The following is a 20,622-nucleotide window of genomic DNA, read 5'->3' on the forward strand; positions in this document are numbered from 1 at the left end:
TATTTCTGATCAGGAAATAAAACAAAAGCGCACATAGAGGGTTTTCCTTTCTGATCTTTGCACTGAGCACCATGGAACGAAGACTGGAGCTTGATTTTTGAGAGTATAAAGCACAACATTTTCAGACACTCTCATCCCAGCACTGGAGTGGTTGGCAAGGCTGCGTATGCACATGAGTGTGGAGAATGAGAAAAGGACGAGTGTACTTTGTGGTTACATGTCTGGTGAAAAAACTGTGTGTGGTGAATGCGCTTGCGTAGCGAGTGCATGTGTGCTGTCTGTGTTGTGTTGTGCTGGATGCAGTCACAGGAAGCTCTGCATAGCGCATTGGATTCGCTGTGTTGCTGAGCCAAAAACCATGTTGAGTTCCATGCTGCCTTGTTTTTTCCTCTCTCCCTTTTGGTACCAGCAGTGACACACAGTGTTGGAGGGGTGGAAAAGCAATGCAGCCTCGGCCATGCTGGCTACTACTGGCTGTATTTGTAGTGAGCCTGTACGCACACATGTCCTTTGGCCATGCCCAATGCTGCTTGGACCGGTGGCTGACGCTCAGTGTGGCCCTCCGGCTTAAAAGGGTTTACCACTTATACCATAAATGATAAAGGTGTTCTCAAACCTGATAGACCTGTATATGGCTCAGTGTGCTAAGGACTTCAGTGGAAGTGGAACTTGTGGTAAATTGGCTTTATTGCGGCTGATAAATCCAAAGATGATCAAGGTCAAGGTAAAGGGACCCCTGACCATTAGGTCCAGTCGTGGCCGACTCTGGGGTTGCGGCGCTCAGCTCGCTTTTTTGGCCAAGGGAGCCGGCGTACAGCTTCCGGGTCATGTGGCCAGCATGACTAAGCCGCTTCTGGCGAACCAGAGCAGCGCACGGAAACACCGTTTACCTTCCCGCCGGAGCGGTACCTATTTATCTACTTGCACTTTGACGTGCTTTCGAACTGCTAGGTTGGCAGGAGCTGGGACCGACCAATCGGAGCTCACCCCGTCTTGGGGATTCGAACCGCCGACCTTCTGATTGGCAAGTCCTAGGCTCTGTAGTTTAACCCACAGCGCCACCCGCGTCCCGCTGATCAAGGCACAACATTCTAAATCTTATGTTTATTCAGTCTTGTGCACTGTACTTATGAGGAAAGCGACCCAAGGTTGGTTTATCTGGGGACAAAGCTGTATTGAACGGGTCACCTACATGAATGGGAATACTCTTACTGTGAATTGAAACAGTGCATGAAGCATTTGCTAGATTGCTTCAGAAGCAAAGTACTATATCATTCGTATAACATCTGAAAGAGACAGCTCTCACTTCCTAAGACTCTAGGCTGTTGATGTGGAAATATACAGTTAAAAGCAGATAAAATATTCCTGATAAAATTCCATTCCTCAGCTGTTGTAACTGAGTGGTTAGAGGTAGATTTGGGACTGAACTAAATGTTGTGAAATTCATTTTTCTGATTCCATTTTTAAAGGAAATGCTCCCACAGGAGGCTGTGACCTTGAAGGGAGAACTAATTTGTGGTGGGTTGCAGGTGGGAGAGAAGGTTGTTTAAAGTTTTGTTAGCTATTTGTCTGCTCAAAACCATAATTGGTGTTAATGTGAAGAATCCTGAAACTACACATACTGTGAAATGCTGAGAAATTCTACTCAGTTATGAAGCTTGGGGCCAGGTCATCGGCGTAGCCAGGATCTTTGTTGGGGGCAGGACTTTTGAAAGAGCTAATGTGATTGGTCAGTTAGTTAAGTATTTCTATTGCTTTACTTGATGGGGGGGGGAGCTGCCCCCCCCCCGGTGCTCCCCCTTGGCTACATCCACGGGCCAGGTACTAATTCTTGGTCCAATGTACATCACACTATTGTTGTGATGATAAAAGGAGATAAAGCTCATTTGTATGCTTCAGAATCCAAATGAGATAAATTAAAGTTTAAAAGGGGAAATAATTTTAAAGCCAAATTGGAAATAACTTACACCTAGAAATTATCATGAATTCTATACCAGTACTGGCCACACAGGGTCATTGTTTATTTTCCTTTTGATGTCTTTTCCAGTATTGGCCACACGGGGTCAATGTTTATTTTCCTGTCGATGTCTATTCCAGCACTGGCCACACGGGGTCACTGTTTACTGCATGGAGATCTCTGGGAGCTGCCTCTGCCACTTTTTTCTTTTCTTAGGCTGCCAGGCTGCTGGGTGAATCAGGTGTTTGGTTAAAGGAGCTGTTTGGATATTGTCTCAAAAGATCCCCTTTCCCCCTCTCGCCCCACAAGGCAGCAGCAGGAGGGCCCTGGCCCTGGCATCTTTGGGGCCCTGGCATCTTGTCTCAAAAGATCCCCTTTCTCCCTCCCTCCATCAAGCGAAGCTTCCCCTTCCCCTTTTTTGGGTCAGGAATTCATCAGAAACCTGAGAAATATCAGGGGGGCAGATTTTTTCCAGAAGAACTGAAAGAGGGGTCCGTGCAAAAACAGGCGCAGGATCTGCCAAGCTCAAATTAACGTGCAAGAAATAATAAGGTAGGAAGTGAGGCTGCTTTCCCATCATACAACCAACTTTAAGGAATGCTATTTCTGTATCTTCTTTCTGAACATAGCTGTCAACTTAGAGATTGGAAAATAAGGGACCAGCAGCCAAAATAAGGGATTTTAGTCAACCAGCTGAAATGCAAAGTTAAAAGGGACCAGATAATTTGGGAGAGCAGCACCGGTTTTTAGCCCTTCGTTTCCAGAGGTTGCTGCTCAAGACACCGGCTGATGAAACACTGCAATTAAATAACTACAAGCAGCAACCACTTTTCGCGCAAAACGAAGTCCAAGCTACGAAGATGCTGCTGCAGTTCTGTATCTTTTCTCTCGTGCTCCATCTGCAGCTCTCAATTCCATCAGGTGGGGCGGGAGGAGGGGGGGGGGGAATAGCGCCTGAAGTAAACCCGCAGATCAGACCATCTATGATAGTCTACCACTACAAATCTATGGGAGAAGCGCTTGCGATCCTTCCCTTGTAGCCCTTGGAACACCTGCCCAGGCCTCCGCCTCCTCCTCTCCCTCCTCTCTCTGAACTGCTTTCTCTATGGTTGCCCTCTCCTCTCAAGGCTCCTCAGCAATTCATAGGCCATGCCAGGCTGCCCATCTCATCCGGGTCCTTCGGCGGCACAGCTGCAGTACGGCCGAGCGCAGGGGTCTGCAACCTTTAAGACAAAAAGAGCCACTTGGACCCATTTCCGAAGGGGGAAAAAAACCTGGGAGCTGAAAAACCATTGTGACATTTAAAGCATGCGCGCCGCTGCCCTCTGATCTGACAGCGGGCGGGAAGGTGACGTTGGGACGGTGCGTGACTAACGCACGCACCGCCCCCATGCGACGTCACAGCCAGTACAGCGCCCGCCACAGTGGGGAGTGTCGGGGCACACAATGTGCCTCCTCCCCTCGCTAGTATCCGCCCCGGAGCCGCGGCAAAGGTGTAAAAGCATCACATGCGGCTCCGGAGCCGCAGGTTGCAGACCCCTGGCCTAGCGGGAGCGGGAGTGGCGGCAACGGGCAGAGGGGAGGCCCCTGGCAGAGACGCTCAATTCGGTGGCCACGAGAAGGATGGTGGCGGAAGGGCCCGAGGCTCCCGCCAGTCCCAGCAGGGAGGGGCTCCCAGGGGCCGAGGCTGGTGAGAGGAGGCCGGAGGGGGGCAGGCCGGGCAGCCAAGCAACACAGTTGGAGCCTCCCTCCTCCCTGGCCGGCAGGGAGGGAGGGAGAGGAGCTGCTTCCTTTGAAACCCAGGAAATTTAAGGGATATCCATCAATAAGGGACAACAGCAGGACATGGCGCTGGGATAAGGGACTGTCCCTCCAAATAAGGGACGCTTGACAGCTATTCTTTCTGAAGCCCTTTCCAAAGAATTATGAGGGTATAATAAACCTCTGGAAGAGGGACCCCAAGGGTCATCCAGTCCAACCCACTGCAAACTTGACATGAGCCAACAGTGTGACGCGGCAGCTAAAAAAGCCAATGCAATTCTGGGCTGCATCAATAGGAGTATAGCATCTAGATCGAGGGAAGTAATAGTGCCACTGTATTCTGCTCTGGTCAGACCTCACCTGAAGTACTGTGTCCAGTTCTGGGCACCACAATTCAAGAAGGACACTGACAAACTGGAACGTGTCCAGAGGAGGGCAACCAAAATGGTCAAAGGCCTGGAAACGATGCCTTATGAGGAACGGCTAAGGGAGCTGGGCATGTTTAGCCTGGAGAAGAGGAAGTTAAGGGGTGATATGATAGCCATGTTCAAATATATAAAAGGATGTCACATAGAGGGGGGAGAAAGGTTGTTTTCTGCTGCTCCAGAGAAGCGGACACGGAGCAATGGATCCAAACTACAAGAAAGAAGATTCCACCTAAACATTAGGAAGAACTTCCTGACAGTAAGAGCTGTTCGACAGTGGAATTTGCTGCTAAGGAGTGTGGTGGAGTCTCCTACTTTGGAGGTCTTTAAGCAGAGGCTTGGCAACCATATGTCAGGAGTGCTCTGATGGTGTTTCCTGCTTGGCAGGGGGTTGGACTCGATGGCCCTTGTGGTCTATTCCAACTCTATGATTCTAATGCAGGAACATGCAGGAGTCCCTTACGGGGAACAACCCCACAACCTTGGTAGTGCAGCAAATGTTGCACTCTTAAATGGCACTTTGAAGGCTAATTAGGTATAGTTCAGGGATCCACACCTCTCCTGCTGCTTCAGGTTCAGCCATGAAGCAAACATGGCCATCCACTATTATTGACTGGAAACAGAGGAAGTGCTGCTTACATCCTCCCTGGGAGCAATACATCCATATATCATCTAAGATGAAGGAATGCTTTTGTCTTCAGAGCAATATTTTAATTCATATGAATATAAAATCTATTAATGGAAATGCTATTGGCCAGTAAGATTTAGTAAAGTTACTAGTCTAACCACTTGGCCTACAGTAAAAATTAGAGAATCGGAGGAGGAAACATAAGTGTTGCTACATGTTCACACGCAAGGGCACATTCAAATCAAATCCATAGTAATGCAACCATATAATGCAAGATTGTCTTGGAAATAGCCACAAAAGTTACCTATTGCTCAGACATGAGTTTGACCAAACTGCGGGAGGCAGTGGAAGACAGAAGTGCCTGGCGTGCTCTGGTCCATGGGGTCACGAAAAGTCAGACACGACTAAACAACCAAACAACAACAACGTTATGTTGATGTATATGTTACATCACGCAAGTTAATCCTGCAATTTCCATTGCATGTCCACTTTCCTTATTACCAAAAGTCTGATTTTGGAATGGTTGGGAATGGGCTTGTTGTGCAACATCATCAACTCAGCTTTACTTGCACTGTATGAATTTCTCAGTACACGACTGAATTCCACCAAAAAATAGCAACAGGCTGGAAGTGCCCTTAATTACAACCAGCAGAAGTATTGTCACAAGTACCTTTCACTGGATCAAGGCCATTAGTCTCTGTGTTGCTGAGTATTCAAATTGGAATGATTGGAACAGTTAAAAACATATGTCATATTTTTAAAGGCCTTGTCAATCTGATCCTCTTGTACCACTTGGTCCCATTTTAAACAGCACATAATCACACAGGCCCATAATAACGCCTCTTCCACAGTTTTGAGAAGTGGCATATTGTGTAATTGGTTCCATTACTGGATATGAGAAAGCAATTTTGGAGGCCTCAAACTGTTCTCCATCCACCCTCCCCACACCCCCTCCGCCCGACCTCCTCCCTGGTCTCGCCCGGGGAGCTGGCAGAGGAGAGGCGGCTGCGACAGACAGGGAGACTACGCCCCGAGCAGCGACGGTGCGCATCAAGTCTAGCGGCTGCGCTGAGGAGACCCACCGAGCACCCCTCCCTCACACAGTCCACTCACGAGAGGGACTCTCCCTTTCCCTCCGACTGTATCCCACGAAGCCGTTGTGCGCCTCCTTGGCTACTGCTTCCCGTTCTTTCTCCCCTCACAAACCCGTTCCACCTCAGCACTACCCACCAATGGAGCAGGGATGGGGGCACGAAGGGTATGCATAGCTGTCAACCGTCCCTTTTTTGGTGGGAAACTCCCTTATCAGCGCCATGTCCCGCTGCTGTCCCTTATTGATGATGTCCCTTAAATTTCCCAGGTTTCATGCTCGCCTGGCTCGGGCGGGAAGCAGCGGCCCTTCCCCACCTGAGAGGGGGGTGGAGGGAGAGAGACTCTCGCCCATGCCGCCTGCGAGCCCGGAGGTGGCAGCTGAGGAGGTGGCCTGAGGGAGGAGGAAGAGGAGGGGAAGGGGAGGGACGCAGAAGGGCGGCGCTTCAGCGGCCACCGCGGCCACCGCGGTGCCGCAACCACCTCATGCCGAATCTCTGTATCTCTTTACAATAGCAAAATCCCTTATTTTGGCTGCTGATCCCTTATTTTTGAGGCTGCTGGTCCCTTATTTTCAAATCTGTAAGTTGACAGTTATGATTATCAGTTCTGTAAGTTGACAGTTATGATTATCATTTCCCCATTGATTTCAGTACGTTTAGACTGACGTTGGTGAAGTGGCAGTTTGGTGTAGTGGTCAGAGTGCCAGACTAGCACTTTGGAAGCCGGGGTTTAAATGTCCACTTGGCCATGAAGCTCACTAGGTGACCTTGGGCCAGTCCCTGCCACTCAGTCTGACCACTCACAGTAAATGTGCCATCAAATCTAAAATCATCAAAGCGCACCTTAAATTTGGCCAAAAAAGGTGAGCGTTAGATTCAAGTAGATAATGGTACTTTAGCAATGCATGTTTATTTGGAAATAAATTTCATTGTGATAATGGACCTTTCTTCTAGATATGTGTCCACAGGAATGCACTTTAAGGCCGCAGTCCAATGCACACCTACCTAAGAATAACTCCCATTGAATTCAGTGAAGTTTTTGAGTAGACACACATATAATTTGCGTCGTAAACATTTCATCTTGATATGACATCTTGAAATTAAATCAGCTGCTGACTTTGCATTAAATCATACATGTTACAGAAAAAGGCATCATTTCTATTGGATCAACAACTTGGATGATGGACTCAAGGGCATCCTGATCAAATTTGCAGATGACACCAAACTGGGAGGGGTGGCTAACACCCCAGAGGACAGGATCACACTTCAAAACGACCTTGACAGATTAGAGAACTGGGCCAAAACAAACAAGATGAACTTTAACAGGGAGAAATGTAAAGTATTGCACTTGGGCAAAAAAAATGAGAGGGTTATAAAAATAATATTAATATTAGGATTATAATATTAAGACCAGAGATAACTATTTTAATACCTACCCCACATTTTCAACAGACCTATATCTGTGTGTGTGTGTATATGTGTGTATATGTGTGTGTATGTATGTGTGTGTGTGTGTGTGTGTGTGTGTATATATATATATATATATATATATATATACACACACACACACACACACACACACACACACATATATATATATATATATATGGAGCAGCATTTCTGCAACGGAGTCAGCAACAGCAATGCTAGTCCAGTGAGACCTCCTTATCTCTCATTATGCAGTTTTTATTCCTTCTGTAACTCACTTTTGTTTGTAGAGTGACAATAAAAATGTCATTTGCTAGGTAGAAAGCCCTGGTGCAGATGTGGCAACAAGTCATTAACACAAATTGTTAACTGAAAACCAGATTCTAGTGTCCTGCAGGTTATTCTGCATTTTGCTCTTTAACCCTGGACTTGGCATTCGGCAGTTCCCTTCTCTCTCTGAAAAGGTGGATCTGCAGTTCAGAACCTTCTGATTTTGTATTGTGAAATACAAAAGAAGAGCATGTGCTGTAGAAGACAAATTATGTTGCACTATATGTATATTTTTTGAGGCAGAATGTAGACATAATTAAAACCAGACGCACAGAAATACTGTGTGGATATCCGTTGGAAAAATCTGCATATATAGCAAGCTCATCTGTAGACGAAATCTTTCATTATACAAATGAGAATAATATACTAATATGTTCATTTATTTTTTCATGATATGATAGGCAGAAGGACAGTGCTAGAATAACAGGCCTTCAAAATCTGAGAGACATTTGGTTGAAAAATCAAGTTGCATGTAAGCTGTGATTCTTGCCTGTCACAATAGTTTTGCTATGCTGTTGTAGCACTAAAGGTAAAGGTAAAGGGACCTCTGACCATTAGGTCCAGTCATGGTGGACTCTGGGGTTGCGGCGCTCATCTCACTTTATTGGCCGAGGGAGCCGGCGTACAGCTTCCGGGTCCTGTGGCCAGCATGACTAAGCTGCTTCTGGTGAACCAGAGCAGTGCACGGAAACGCCATTTACCTTCCCGCCAGACTGGTACCTATTTATCTACTTGCACTTTGACGTGCTTTCGAACTGCTAGGTTGGCAGGAGCAGGGACCGGGCAACGGGAGCTCACCCCGTCGCAGGGATTCGAACCGCCGACCTTCTGATCGGCAAGTCCTAGGCTCTGTGGTTTAACCCACAGCGTCTAGCACTAGTGTTACACTAAGAGCAGGCATAGTGGATGCAGAGGAAGCATCATCACTTGGGCTTAGGGGTGCTGGCAGCTGCCTAAAGATGCTGTGTGCTGAAACTAGGTCTGTTCATTGCATTGTCACCTCCAAGTAAGTTTGCATAGGATTAGAACCTTGGAGTCTACACTACAACAACTTCCTATCATAAACAAAAGGTAAAAAGGTACCACCCTGTGGTAGAATTTGTTACTATTTAAACATTCTGAAAACCTCTCAACATCTCCACTTAAAAATATGATCATACATCATTGGTCCATATGACCATAAACAATTAACTTAAATAGCATCAAAATGATATTTTCCAAAGAGCCAATTTATTGGGAAAATCAACATTGTACATCATGTTTCAGTACCAGCCACACTGGTTTATTTTTTTATTTTTGTGCTAGTCATTTCTTTTTAATTCCAAATGTGTACAATACTGTTTATGAATTATAATGTATAAAGCATGGAGCAGATCTTATCATAGGACACTGATTCTGGTGCAACGGGACACTGTGATGGAAGCCAGAGTGCATGGAATTGCAGTTTACCTTCCCACCACTGCGGTATCTATTTATCTACTTGCACTGGCATGCTTTTGAACTGCTAGGCTGTCAGGAGCTGGGGCAGAGCAACAGGAGCCCACCCCATCACAGGGATTCAAACTACCAACCTTCCGATTGGCAAGCCCCCAAGAGGCTCAGTGGGATATGTGCGGTAACTCAAAAGCTTGTGTATTATTACACCAACAGAAGTTGTTTTAATATAAGATTTTCTCTTTATTTTCTGGCAGCGGTAAACTAATAATTATTCAAACAAATCCCTAATAAAGTCAGCTATCACACTGGGACGCGTGTGGCGCTGTGGTCTAAACCACTGCGCCTAGGGCTTGCTGATCAGAAGGTCGGCGGTTCGAATCCCTGCAACGGGGTGAGCTCCCGTTGCTCGGTTCCTGCTCCTGCCCACCTAGCAGTTCGAAAGCATGTCAAAGTGCAAATAGATAAACAGGTACTGCTCCGGCAGGAAGTTAAACAGCGTTTCTGTGCGCTGCTCTGGTTTCACCAGAAGCTGTTTAGTCATGCTGGCCACCTGACCCAGAAGCTGTCTGCGGACAAACGCCTGCTCCCTCAGCCTATAGAGCGAGATGAGCGCCGCAACCCCAGAGTCGTCCACAACCGAACCTAACAGTCAGGGGTACCTTTACCTTTACCTATCACACTGTAAGTAGCTAAAGGATTCAGCACATTTAAATCAGAGATAGTAAACTTCTCCAGCTGGAGAGCCAGACTCCCTCAGCCAATCTTAAATGACTACAAGGGGGTAAATCAAATAATCCCAATTTAGCAACATTCTGCTACTCAGTCCTTCAGCTGGAGCTTTAAGTACTTGGGAAAAATGAGAAAAAACATAAGTGGTGGGAAAAGCAGCCACTTTCTTCACTGACACGAGCATCAAAATGGAGATTGACATAAATACTTGTGCACTATGTTTCCAGTGTTCAGAGACAAAAATTATAAATAAGAAGACTGCAGCCTCCTAGCAGGAAGCACGCAGAGGCATAAATTTAAAATGATCGATTTAGGCATATATTACTCCAGATTTGTTGGATTCTGCCTCCATCACACCTCATCAGCATCTTCTTTGGCGATCCCTCATAGCCGAGTAAGATTGTCTTCCATAAACACGGTTTTAACAATGAATCCGCAAGTGACTGTGGAGGCCAATTCTGGATCCACACGTCCTTCCACAATGGGGACATTGGTTTCCGAGCGGGAGTTGATCACAGTGTGGATTTGCCAATGGTCAGGATGGGAGTTACTGTTAAGTTGTGAGCGAAGATATAAGACGACACAGCGATTCTTCAAACAGCTCTTGTTTATTCAAAGGCCAGAACAGAACTGAACTGAGGAGCTCAGTCAGCCTGCTTATATAGAGCTCTAGAACCACATAACTGTAGCAACTTTCGAAAACTATCCAATCACTGAACGTCACTTTCGATCCTTCATTTGCATACAAACTATCCAATCACTGAACGTCACTATTGATCCTTCATTTGCATAACTATCTACAGTATCCCCCTGCTGACCCAGGGTGAGAACTTCAGTACATAACAGTTACAGCTCGGCAACATCTGGAGTGTCAAAGCTTCCCCATCTCTGGATTACTGGCATTGGCGGAGGAAGAGGGGAGTGGGGGGAGCGCACCGCCCCCGGCAGCGCAATCCCGGTGGGGTGCCACTGCGGCTGGCCCCCCGCCCACGCTGGGCACCACGTCCCTGTGGGCGCCGTGCCACGCCCCCCGGACACGCGCCCCTCCCCACCTGCTCTCCGCCCTCCGGTGCCAGAGCATGAAGCTCCACCACTAATTAATTGATCTATCCAGAGAGACCTATGTCCCCCCCAAGGTCTTCCAGCATATTTGCGTGCCAAGTGGCATCTATTCCCCCCCCAAAAAAAAATAATGTTATCTTTAATGGTGGAGGTTGAAATGATTGACAGCTATAACAGTGGTTACCAAAAGTTGGTTCTAGAGTCCTTCAGTCACAGGAACATATGTGTAAGTATAAAAAATTATAATTGTAGCCAATGTAGCATCAGAGGTGAAGCAGATTTTAATATGTAGACGTAGTCCATTAACAATGGAAAATGAGTCCATCCACTTCCTGCCCCAAAATGGTGAGTATAGCAAAGGGCAAGAATAAGAGGAAAAAAGCCTGACATAGTCTGCATGCCTCTAGACTGATTTCAATAAAGTTGGTGCTAGGAAACAAGAAAAGTGAGTTTTGCTCCTGTACTTCTCTGCTGTTCAATCTCAAGCTACAGGGTCTTAGACTTACACAATAAATTGATATTGATATCTAAAAATATTGGTTTAGAGTAAACAAACAATGGTTTCAGTTGATTTTACTTCTTATTTCTGAAGTATCTGTGGATTTATATGAAATTACTTTCTTTGTTTCCTTAGAGAGTTTGGATAGTTGTAATAAAATTTTCAATGAACTTAAGAACCGTAATATACCAAACAACATACAAAGTCAGATTTCAACATTCACACACACACACACACACACACACACACACACACACACACTGTAAAACATATTGTGAGTACAAATTATTATTCATTCCAAGTGGAATGAAAAGCCAGTTAAATGGATTTAGAATATACTTCTGCGATATTTTTGCAGCCTGATTCCATATATGCCTTATCAAGGCCATTGAGGCTTAGGCTGCAATCTTATGCTCATTTACCTGGGACTAAATCCCAGTAAACTCAACAAGGGTTACTTCTGAGTACACATGCCTATGATGTCACTGTTAAGGGACGGGGGTGGTGCTGTGGGTTAAACCACAGAGCCTAGGACTTGCCAATCAGAAGGTTGGCGGTTCGAATCCCCACGACAGGATGAGCTCCGGTTGCTCAGTCCCTGCTCCTGCCCACCTAGCAGTTCGAAAGCATGTCAAAGTGCAAGTAGATAAATAGGTACCGCTCCGGTGGGAAGGTAAACGGCGTTTCCGTGCACTCTGGTTCGCCAGAAGCGGCTTGGTCAAGCTGGCCACATGACCTGGAAGCTGTACACCGGCTCCCTCAGCCGATAAAGCGAGATGAGCGCCGCAACCCCAGAGTTGGCCACGACTGGACCTAATGGTCAGGGGTCCCTTTACCTTTAACTTCCAGGGGTGTTTGAAGGTCAATAGTCTCAGCAACCTAGTAGGTTCCTGCTCAGTAGCCCTAGATGATGCAGAACAAGAGAATTAAGAGTATTCAGCCATTGGATCCTTGCAAGGGAGAACTGAGGACTGAAGACTCTGGGCAAAGATTAGCCATACCTTCACCTCAAAAGCAATCCTGTCTCCTTAGGTAGGCTTGCTATACACCTTGGGCTTTCCCATCTCCTTCCCAGTAAGCAACAGTGACCCACAAAATAGTGAAAATAATGTTCAGAAATGTGTGAATATATCAGGAGAAATGCACATAAAATTGTATGAATTTTTGTGTGGACTTTTTATGGATTGATTTATTTTTAATGAACTGATGTGGAAACAGGGCAAACGCAATTTAGGATTGGGAAAATGGGAAACAGAGAGAAATTGAAATTCATGGTTTTATCCATCTTTAGTAGTGTCTGATACTAACTAGACCCATGACCAGAGGTCCCCCACCATTGATTTTAGGCTTTTGGGGTGATAACAAAAGCTTCAAATAGCTCCTGAAAATGAATGATAAGCTAGTGAATATGATACAGAAGTGGTGAGATGTGATATCTCAAACTGATCAAAAACTCAGCCATATTCCTAACGTGTGCGTTTCTGAATGCTCTTCAAGGGCAGCCCCAGACAGAACACATTGCTGTAATCCAGCTTTGATGTAATTAAGCTATATGTAACCATGGCTATCTGGGACGCAGGTGGCGCTGTGGTCTAAACCACAGACCCTAGGACTTGCTGATCAGAAGGTCGGCGGTTCAAATCCCCGCAATGGGGTGAGCTCCCATTGCTCGGTCCCTGCTCCTGCCAACCTATGGCAATTCCCCCACGTCCCGCAAAAGCCCACAGGAGCCACGCACCCTTTAAGGAGCGTGCGGCTCCTGCGGGCTTTTCTATGAGGAGGGAGAAGGGACTGACTGGCTGTGTCAGTCCCTTCTCCCTCCTGGGGAAAAGCCCGCAAGAGCCGTGCGGAGCTTGCGTGCAGCTCTTGGGGGCTTTTCCTGCCTGCCTCCCCCCTGCATTCGCTCCATAAGAAGCACACACATTTCCCCTTACTTTTTAGGAGGGAAAAAGTGCGTCTTATGGAGCGAAAAATATGGTGCTTCAGTTCAATCCATCTAAGCGAAAGTTGTTTCCTCCTGCTCCTTCTTGAGCACGTACTGTCACAGACTTCCTCTTTCTTCCTTTACTATGAAAAGCCGTAAGAACCACCATTTGAAAAGTGGTGAAGTTAAGGCATTTTTGCCTTTGCCACAGCTGGATGGTAGCTAAAGAAGGAATTTCTGCCCTCACAGTTTTATATTCCAAAGCAGACAATAGCAATATAGCTAAAGATGCATTAGTGAAGAGGACTGCAAAAAAGTTACTTCAGCTCCACAGTGTTAAAGAAGATGAAAAATTCATTTATGTGTATATGTGTCAGTGTCTCCCACCCCCAGCCAGTTAATGAATGAATGAATTACACTGCTTTTCTTCCAAAGAGCTTAAAGTGGTGATTCCCAAGTCGTTTCCTACTCAGGCAGTGCAGAGACTTGCTCAATAGCTTGCTAGTTGCAGTCATGTAATCGTGGCTTGGTAGAGCATTTAGAAAAGGAAAAACAAAGGCCAGGGTTGGCCAGGGAACATAGATGGCTAGCTGGATCTGAGAGACAGGAGTTCAAGTCGTACTTCACATATGGCTTTTGGGAAAACAAGGCCTCTCAGCCTCAGCATCCCTTCTGCATAAACTGGGAAAATAATAAGGTGCATCATAGCATTGTTGTGAGGCCAAGCACAGACTGTTAAGCATTATGCAAATTGTGCTGAAGTGCAATACATATGCAAAAACAGTAGTGGTAACAGAAGTCCCTGAGTTTTACAAGCTACGCTTGTTCTTTTGTATGTGGTTGTCAAATGAACAATTATAATTCCAGTATAGCTCTCACTCAGTATGCATGGTTCTTTTGTTGATGGGATGGCATGATAAAGGCATTGAATCCGGAAGGTGAGAGCTATCAGACCAATCTAAAGATAAAAACAGGGCCAAAATATGCTTTGTCCACCCTTACAAACTGAAGACATTTTAAATGCCAGTTCCACAGAAGTCTGTTTAGAGTCCATTCATATCATAACATATAATAAGCTGAGTTTATTTCCTGGGACCCTAATTTAGTTGTCAAAAAATGTTTGCCTGGTGCCAATGTATTAAAACAACTGCCTGTTTCCTTTTGGGAAATGAGTAGCTGAGTTAGGGAGAACAATCAATGCCTCCCACATACCACTATTCCTACTTTTCAAGAGCTATTAAAAGTCTGCAGATAGGACTGAATTTTATTTCCTGGTCTCTTTCAGTTGACACAGAGCTATAAGGTGTTAATTTATCTGTCAACTGAAAGTTGTTAGCATTTACCAGTCTGAGTAGATACTTTCCCCTGATTATTTTTTTCTCTTTTGGTAGGGTGAGCCCCCTAGTCCCAGTAAGCACCAGAAGGTTGGAAGATGTTGACAATGACCAGTTAGGAAAGGAATAACTGAATAGTTCAAATTACCGTTCAGTGTTTCCTTATTGGATCCTATAATTATTTTAATTTTAAAATATAGCATATTTAAAAAGAGTAAGTATGCAGAAAATACCTGAAAATAATTTATTTCCTCACAATTTTGGGCATTACGTGGCAAGGGGCTGGACTAGATGTCCCATCCAACTTTACAATTCTATGAATCTATGGTTCTATGGCTTGAGGTCAGGTGAGCAACAGCACCCCTCTGCACTGCTACTGATCTCAAGAAACACAAGAAATACAAACTACTATGAATAAATAAGCCATTTTCCATCCATGAGAGCCAGTGTGGTGTAATGGTTAAGAGCGGTAGTCTTGTAATCTGGGGAACCGGTTTCGCGTCTCCACTCCTCCACATGCAGCTGCTGAGTGACCTTGGGCTAGTCACACTTCTTTGAAGTCTCTCATCCCCACTCGCCTCACAGAGTGTTTGTTGTGGGGGAGGAAGAGAAAGGAGAATGTTAGCCGCTTTGAGACTCCTTCGGGTAGTGATAAAGCAGGATATCAAATCCAAACTCCTCCTCCTCTTCTTCTGCCATTGCCAGACATTTTGAAACCACAGCATCAGTCGTGCTACTGCTTGCTGGCATGAGATAAAGAGGGAGGAGTGAGGCAGCAGCATGGTCAGCACGGTGCAAACACATCAGTAGAGATGACCTGCAATTTGCACTGCACCTCACCCCTCGTCCTCCTGATAAGCAGCAGCAACGTGACGGACTGGAAGTCTGGAAAGTGGTGGTGCTGTAATGAGCTCAACAGTGCTGTTGGGATCAGGTATGGATTGGCAGGCTCCAACACAGCAGAAAGAGAATGAAGAAACAGAGAGGAGGCAGAATGAAAGGAACCTAGGATGGAGGAGTGAGGATCTCCCATTTCCACTCTGACCGGAGCCGCTTCAAAAGAAGGAGCGGTGATATGGACTCTTCCCTCAGCAGTTGACGGAGGTGGAACAGGAGGAGGCAGCAGTTGAACAGGAGCCTGACTAGGAGGGTGCAAACTTGTTGGCTAGAACCAGGGGCCCAAATCAGACCAATCCAAGTCTGACCCAAGCTGGACCCCAGACTGAATAGGAGGTTTTGCACAGCCCTAGTTAAACATGCCTGTTGTCTTTGTCCATGGAGTTTTCTTGGCAGGGATACTGGAGTGGCTTGCCGGTTCCTGCTCCAGGTGGATCACATTTGGTCAAACTCTCCACTATGAGAGCTGGACCATAACAAAGGCTGAATGCCGAAGAATTGATGCTTTTGAATTATGGTGTTGGAGGAGACTCTTGAGAGTCCCATGGACTGCAACAAGATCAAACCTCTCCATTCTTAAGGAAATCAGCCCTGAGTGCTCACTGGAAGGACAGATCGTGAAGCTGAAGCTCCAATACTTTGGCCACCTCATGAGAAGAGAAGACTCCCTGGAAAAGACCCTGATGTTGGGAAAGCTGGAGGGCACAAGGAGAAGGGGACGACAGAGGACGAGATGGTTGGACAGTGTTCTTGAAGCTACCAGCATGAGTCTGACCAAACTGCGGGAGGCAGTGGAAGACAGGAGTGCCTGGCGTGCTCTGGTCCATGGGGTCACGAAGAGTCGGACACGACTAAATGACTAAACAACAGCAACAACCACAACAGTTAAACATGTAGTCTGCAGTGGGGTGGGGGGAGGAGAAGATACAGATGGCAACCTCTGACTGCATCTTTTCCCCCCACACCTTGCCACCTAACTGCCCCCTTTTTCCAGCTCTGGATCACTTAGGTGGATTTATAGCTGGTTAACTGTCCAAACCCAAAGAGTGCTCATTTATGGTTCCTCATCATCCTGGAAAAAAGTGACAAGTGGGGTGTCACAGGGCTCTGTCCCGGGCCCATTGTTGTTCAACGACTTTCAAAAAGACTTGGATGAAGGAATTGAGAGGATGCTCATCAACTTTTCAGATGACACCAAACTGGGAGAGGTAGCTAATGCTGCAGAAGACAGAATCGGGATTCAAAATGACCTTAACAGATAGAAGCACTGGGCGCTAGCTAACAAAATGAATTTCAATAGAGACAAATGTAAGATTCTGCACGTAGGCCAGATGAACCAGATGGGAGACACCTGGCTTACTAGCAGTACATATTGAAAGGATCTAGGGATCTTGGTGGACCACAAGCTTAACGTGAGTCAACAGTCTGATGCTGCAGCGAAAAAAGCTAATGCTCTTCTAGGCTGCATCAACAGAAATATAGTGGCCAGATCAAGGGAAGTAATTGTGCCGCTCTATTCTGCCTTGGCGGGACACGGGTGGTGCTGTGGGTTAAACCACAGAGCGTAGGACTTGCCGATCAGAAGGTCGGCGGTTTGAATCCCTGCAACGGGGTGAGCTCCCGTTGCTCGGTCCCTGTTCCTGCCAACCTAGCAGTTCGAAAGCACATCAAAGTGCAAGTAGATAAATAGGTACCGCACTGGTGGGAAGGTAAACGGTGTTTCCATGCGCTCCTCTGGTTCGCCAGAAGCGGCTTAGTCATGCTGGCCACATGACCCGGAAGCTGTACGCCAGCTCCCTGGGCCAGTAAAGCGAGATGAGCACCGCAACCCCAGAGTTGGCCACAACTAGACCTAATGGTCAGGGGTTCCTTTACCTTACTATTCTGCCTTGGTCAGACAACATAAAGAATACTAGGTCCAGTTCCGGGCACCACCTTTTAAGGATATTGACAAGCTGGAACATGTGCAGAGGGGGGCAACCAAGATGATCAAGGCTCTATAAACCAAGCCTTATGAGGATCAGTTGAAGGAGCTGGGTATGTTTAGCTTACAAAAGAGGAGACTGATAGCCATCTTCAAATATCTCAAGGGCTGTCACGTGGAAGGTGGGGCAAGCTTGTTTTCACCTGCCCTGGAAGGTAAAACCTGAACCAGTGGCTTCAAGTTACAAGAAAGGACATTCTGACTTAAAATCAGGGAAAACTGGCAGTAAGAGTGAAACGCACTCCCATGGAAGACTCTCCTTCCTTGAAGGTTTTTAAGCAGAGGTTGGTTGGCTATCTGTCCTGGATGCTTTACTTGAGATTCCTGTATTTCTGGGGGTTGGACTAGAGGACCCTGGGGTCCTTTCCAATTCTATAATTCTATGTCTTGCTACAGACAAATCCCTGCTATAATGAAGAACAACTTTTTCTGCATCCTTCTTGTTTGAACATGCACCAAAGAATTAACAGATGTCCTGAGGGGCCACAATGGACCTTTATCACTTAATAAATACATCATTCTTTTTTATTTTTCTAGTTATATCTGTTCTTTTTGAAGTTTGTAGCCATTTTCTGTACTTATGTAACAAAAATGAAATACATATATGATATTTTAAAACCCTTTCATTTCCTCCTAAATATTGTGAACATTTTCCTTTTTCAGAAGGTATTTGATATGATCTTACACTGTGCTGTTATTGGTAATGATTTCTGGTAGTTTTTTGTTGTTAAAAGTCAGTACTTATTTTAGACATTCCTTTTATGTTTCATAATTTGCAATATGCCTTGCATCTGACTTTTATTATTTATGAAATGTAATGAATAGTAATCAGTAAAGCACTATATTTGAGACATCTTGATGGATACTGTTTTTCTGGAAAACAGGGACTGAGTTCAGGTGTGAATATACAATGCATTTGTGTGCATATTCCTGACACAATTGCCAACGTTTTTCTCAGGACAGGCTCCTCTGCTTTAACAGCTATGTTGCTGGAGGAAATTCAGCTTGCAAGCCTCTCCCATCTTTATAAAAGACTTCAGTACTTTTAAAGCTGCAATTCTCTACTCGCTTACCTGAGCATAAGACCTATTGTATTCAACAGGGCTTACTTCTGAGTAATGTGCATGTACAGGATTGTGCTGTAAAGCTACAGTCCGCTGCACATTTGGCGCTGTGGGTTAAACCCCAGAGCCTAGGACTTGCTGATCAGAAGGTGGGCGGTTCGAATCCCCGCAACGGGGTGAGCTCCCGTAGCTCGGTCCCTGCTCCTGCCAACCTAGCAGTTCGAAAGCACGTCAAAGTGCAAGTAGATAAATAGGTACTGCTCCGGCGGGAAGGTAAACAGCATTTCCGTATGCTGCTCTGGTTCGACAGAAGCGGCTTAGTCATGCTAGCCACATGACCCGGAAGCTGTACGCCGGCTCCCTTGGCCAATAAAGCGAGATGAGCGCCGCAACCCCAGAGTCGGTCACGACTGGACCTAATGGTCAGGGGTCCCTTTACCTTTACCTTTAAGCTCAGTTGAAGACTAGGATTTTAAACGGAAAACTTTATCCCTGGGAATATCTCTGTTGGGTCCATTATTCTTTTCACATAGATAATACTTTTTAATTGTTTTTTTCCCTATATGGACTGGTTTTTAATTGTTCTAACACACGGAACTCTTTTCAGTTCTATGTAATTGTCAGTGGTTGTGCCATAGTCCAAGAGCCAAATAGCTCCTAGACCCTTTCCTGGCCTTTGAGAGAATCTAGACATTGCAATGCATTTTTAAAATTTTGATTTATTGTTCCCCTTTCTGTCGTGTCGGGTCAGCTAGGAGTCGCTGCATTTCACGACGTGTCTCTTTGGATGGAGTTTCATTGGGACGGTTGCGAGAGGTCTCTCTGAACGCCTTACAGAAATACAGTAAAGGGGGTTTGTGGGATTTTGGAGTAGTATTTTGTATATTGCGGATACCATCCCTTAAATTGAAACATCGCCACCCGATCCCACCCCCCATCTTCCCCCCTCCCCCCTTCCTCCCCAATGTCTCAACAAATGAAACTGATTTGTAAAAATGTTACATGGAAAAAATACGAGAGACATTACACATACTTCTGTAAAACAAGAAAATCTTTAATAATAAAAAAAGAAATTAAAAAACAGTAAAGGGAAATGGACGTCGAGGAAAAAGAAGGGGAGAAAGTTCTGTGTGAATGACTGGCTTGTGGCCGTCACACCGTGAAATGACACACAATCTGCAATCATCAAGCAACACACACAGACACGATTGGGAAGGCAACGAAGGGCCACCACGCGCGCTTCCCCGGCTGCCTGCGTGGATGACTCAGTTTTTGCCCGTGGCGACAGAGACTCTCTGGGTCTCGCCATTAACACGCCTCGTCCGCCCCGACGAGCTGCCACACGACAAGCTAAGGGCACACAGCGCTCCCGCTGGTTTTCTCCGGCGGGAGTCTCGGCTGCGCGCTCTCTCTCTGTTCCCTCCAGCGCGGAAAGAGCGCTGGGAAGAACGTGGGAGGCGCAACTTGGGCGCGCGCCTCCGGGACAGAACGGGAGATGGACCTCCGCCCGCCCCGGAGGAGGCGACCATCGCCACCTGTCCCCAAACTCCGGGGGCAGCCTGGCTCGGGGGTCGCGCGAGACATATGAGCTGTGACTGTCACACACACCTTATTTTCCAAGACACGTCCTCTTTTCATGGGTAGGTAAAATGAGAGTCGTCATAGCGATCCATAGCTAAAAGAAGCAGTCGGCAAATGTGTCCTCTTTCTTGCTCTTCAAAATAATAATAATAATAATAATAATAATAATAATAATAATAATAATAATAATAATTATTATTATTATTATTATTATTATTATTATTAATTATTTATACCCCGCCCATCTGGCTGGGTTTCCCCAGCACTCTGGGCGGCTTCCAACAAAACACTAAAATACAATAACCTATTAAACATTAAAAGCTTCCCTAAACAGGGCTGCCTTCATACAGTGGTACCTCGGGTTACAGACGCTTCAGGTTACAGACTCCGCTAACCCAGAAATAGTACCTCGGGTTAAGAACTTTGCTTCAGGATGAGAACAGAAATCGCAGCGGCAGCGGAAGACCCCATTAGCTAAAGTGGTAGCTCAG

General features: G+C 46.0%; 1 long non-coding RNA gene across 1 annotated transcript; it reads right to left on the minus strand.

The window, feature by feature from the left end:
- Window positions 1-1,982: 1,982 nt before the first annotated feature.
- On the minus strand, window positions 1,983-20,268 carry LOC310697147. Its single transcript, XR_014520965.1, has 2 exons — window positions 20,157-20,268; window positions 1,983-2,185 (listed from the first exon to the last, which is right to left on the minus strand). It is a non-coding gene; the product is annotated as an uncharacterized lncRNA (long non-coding RNA).
- Window positions 20,269-20,622: the final 354 nt, after the last annotated feature.

The sequence above is a fragment of the Podarcis liolepis genome, assembly GCF_965112155.1.
Source record: "Podarcis liolepis genome assembly, chromosome: 17".
NCBI lineage: Eukaryota > Metazoa > Chordata > Lepidosauria > Squamata > Lacertidae > Podarcis > Podarcis liolepis.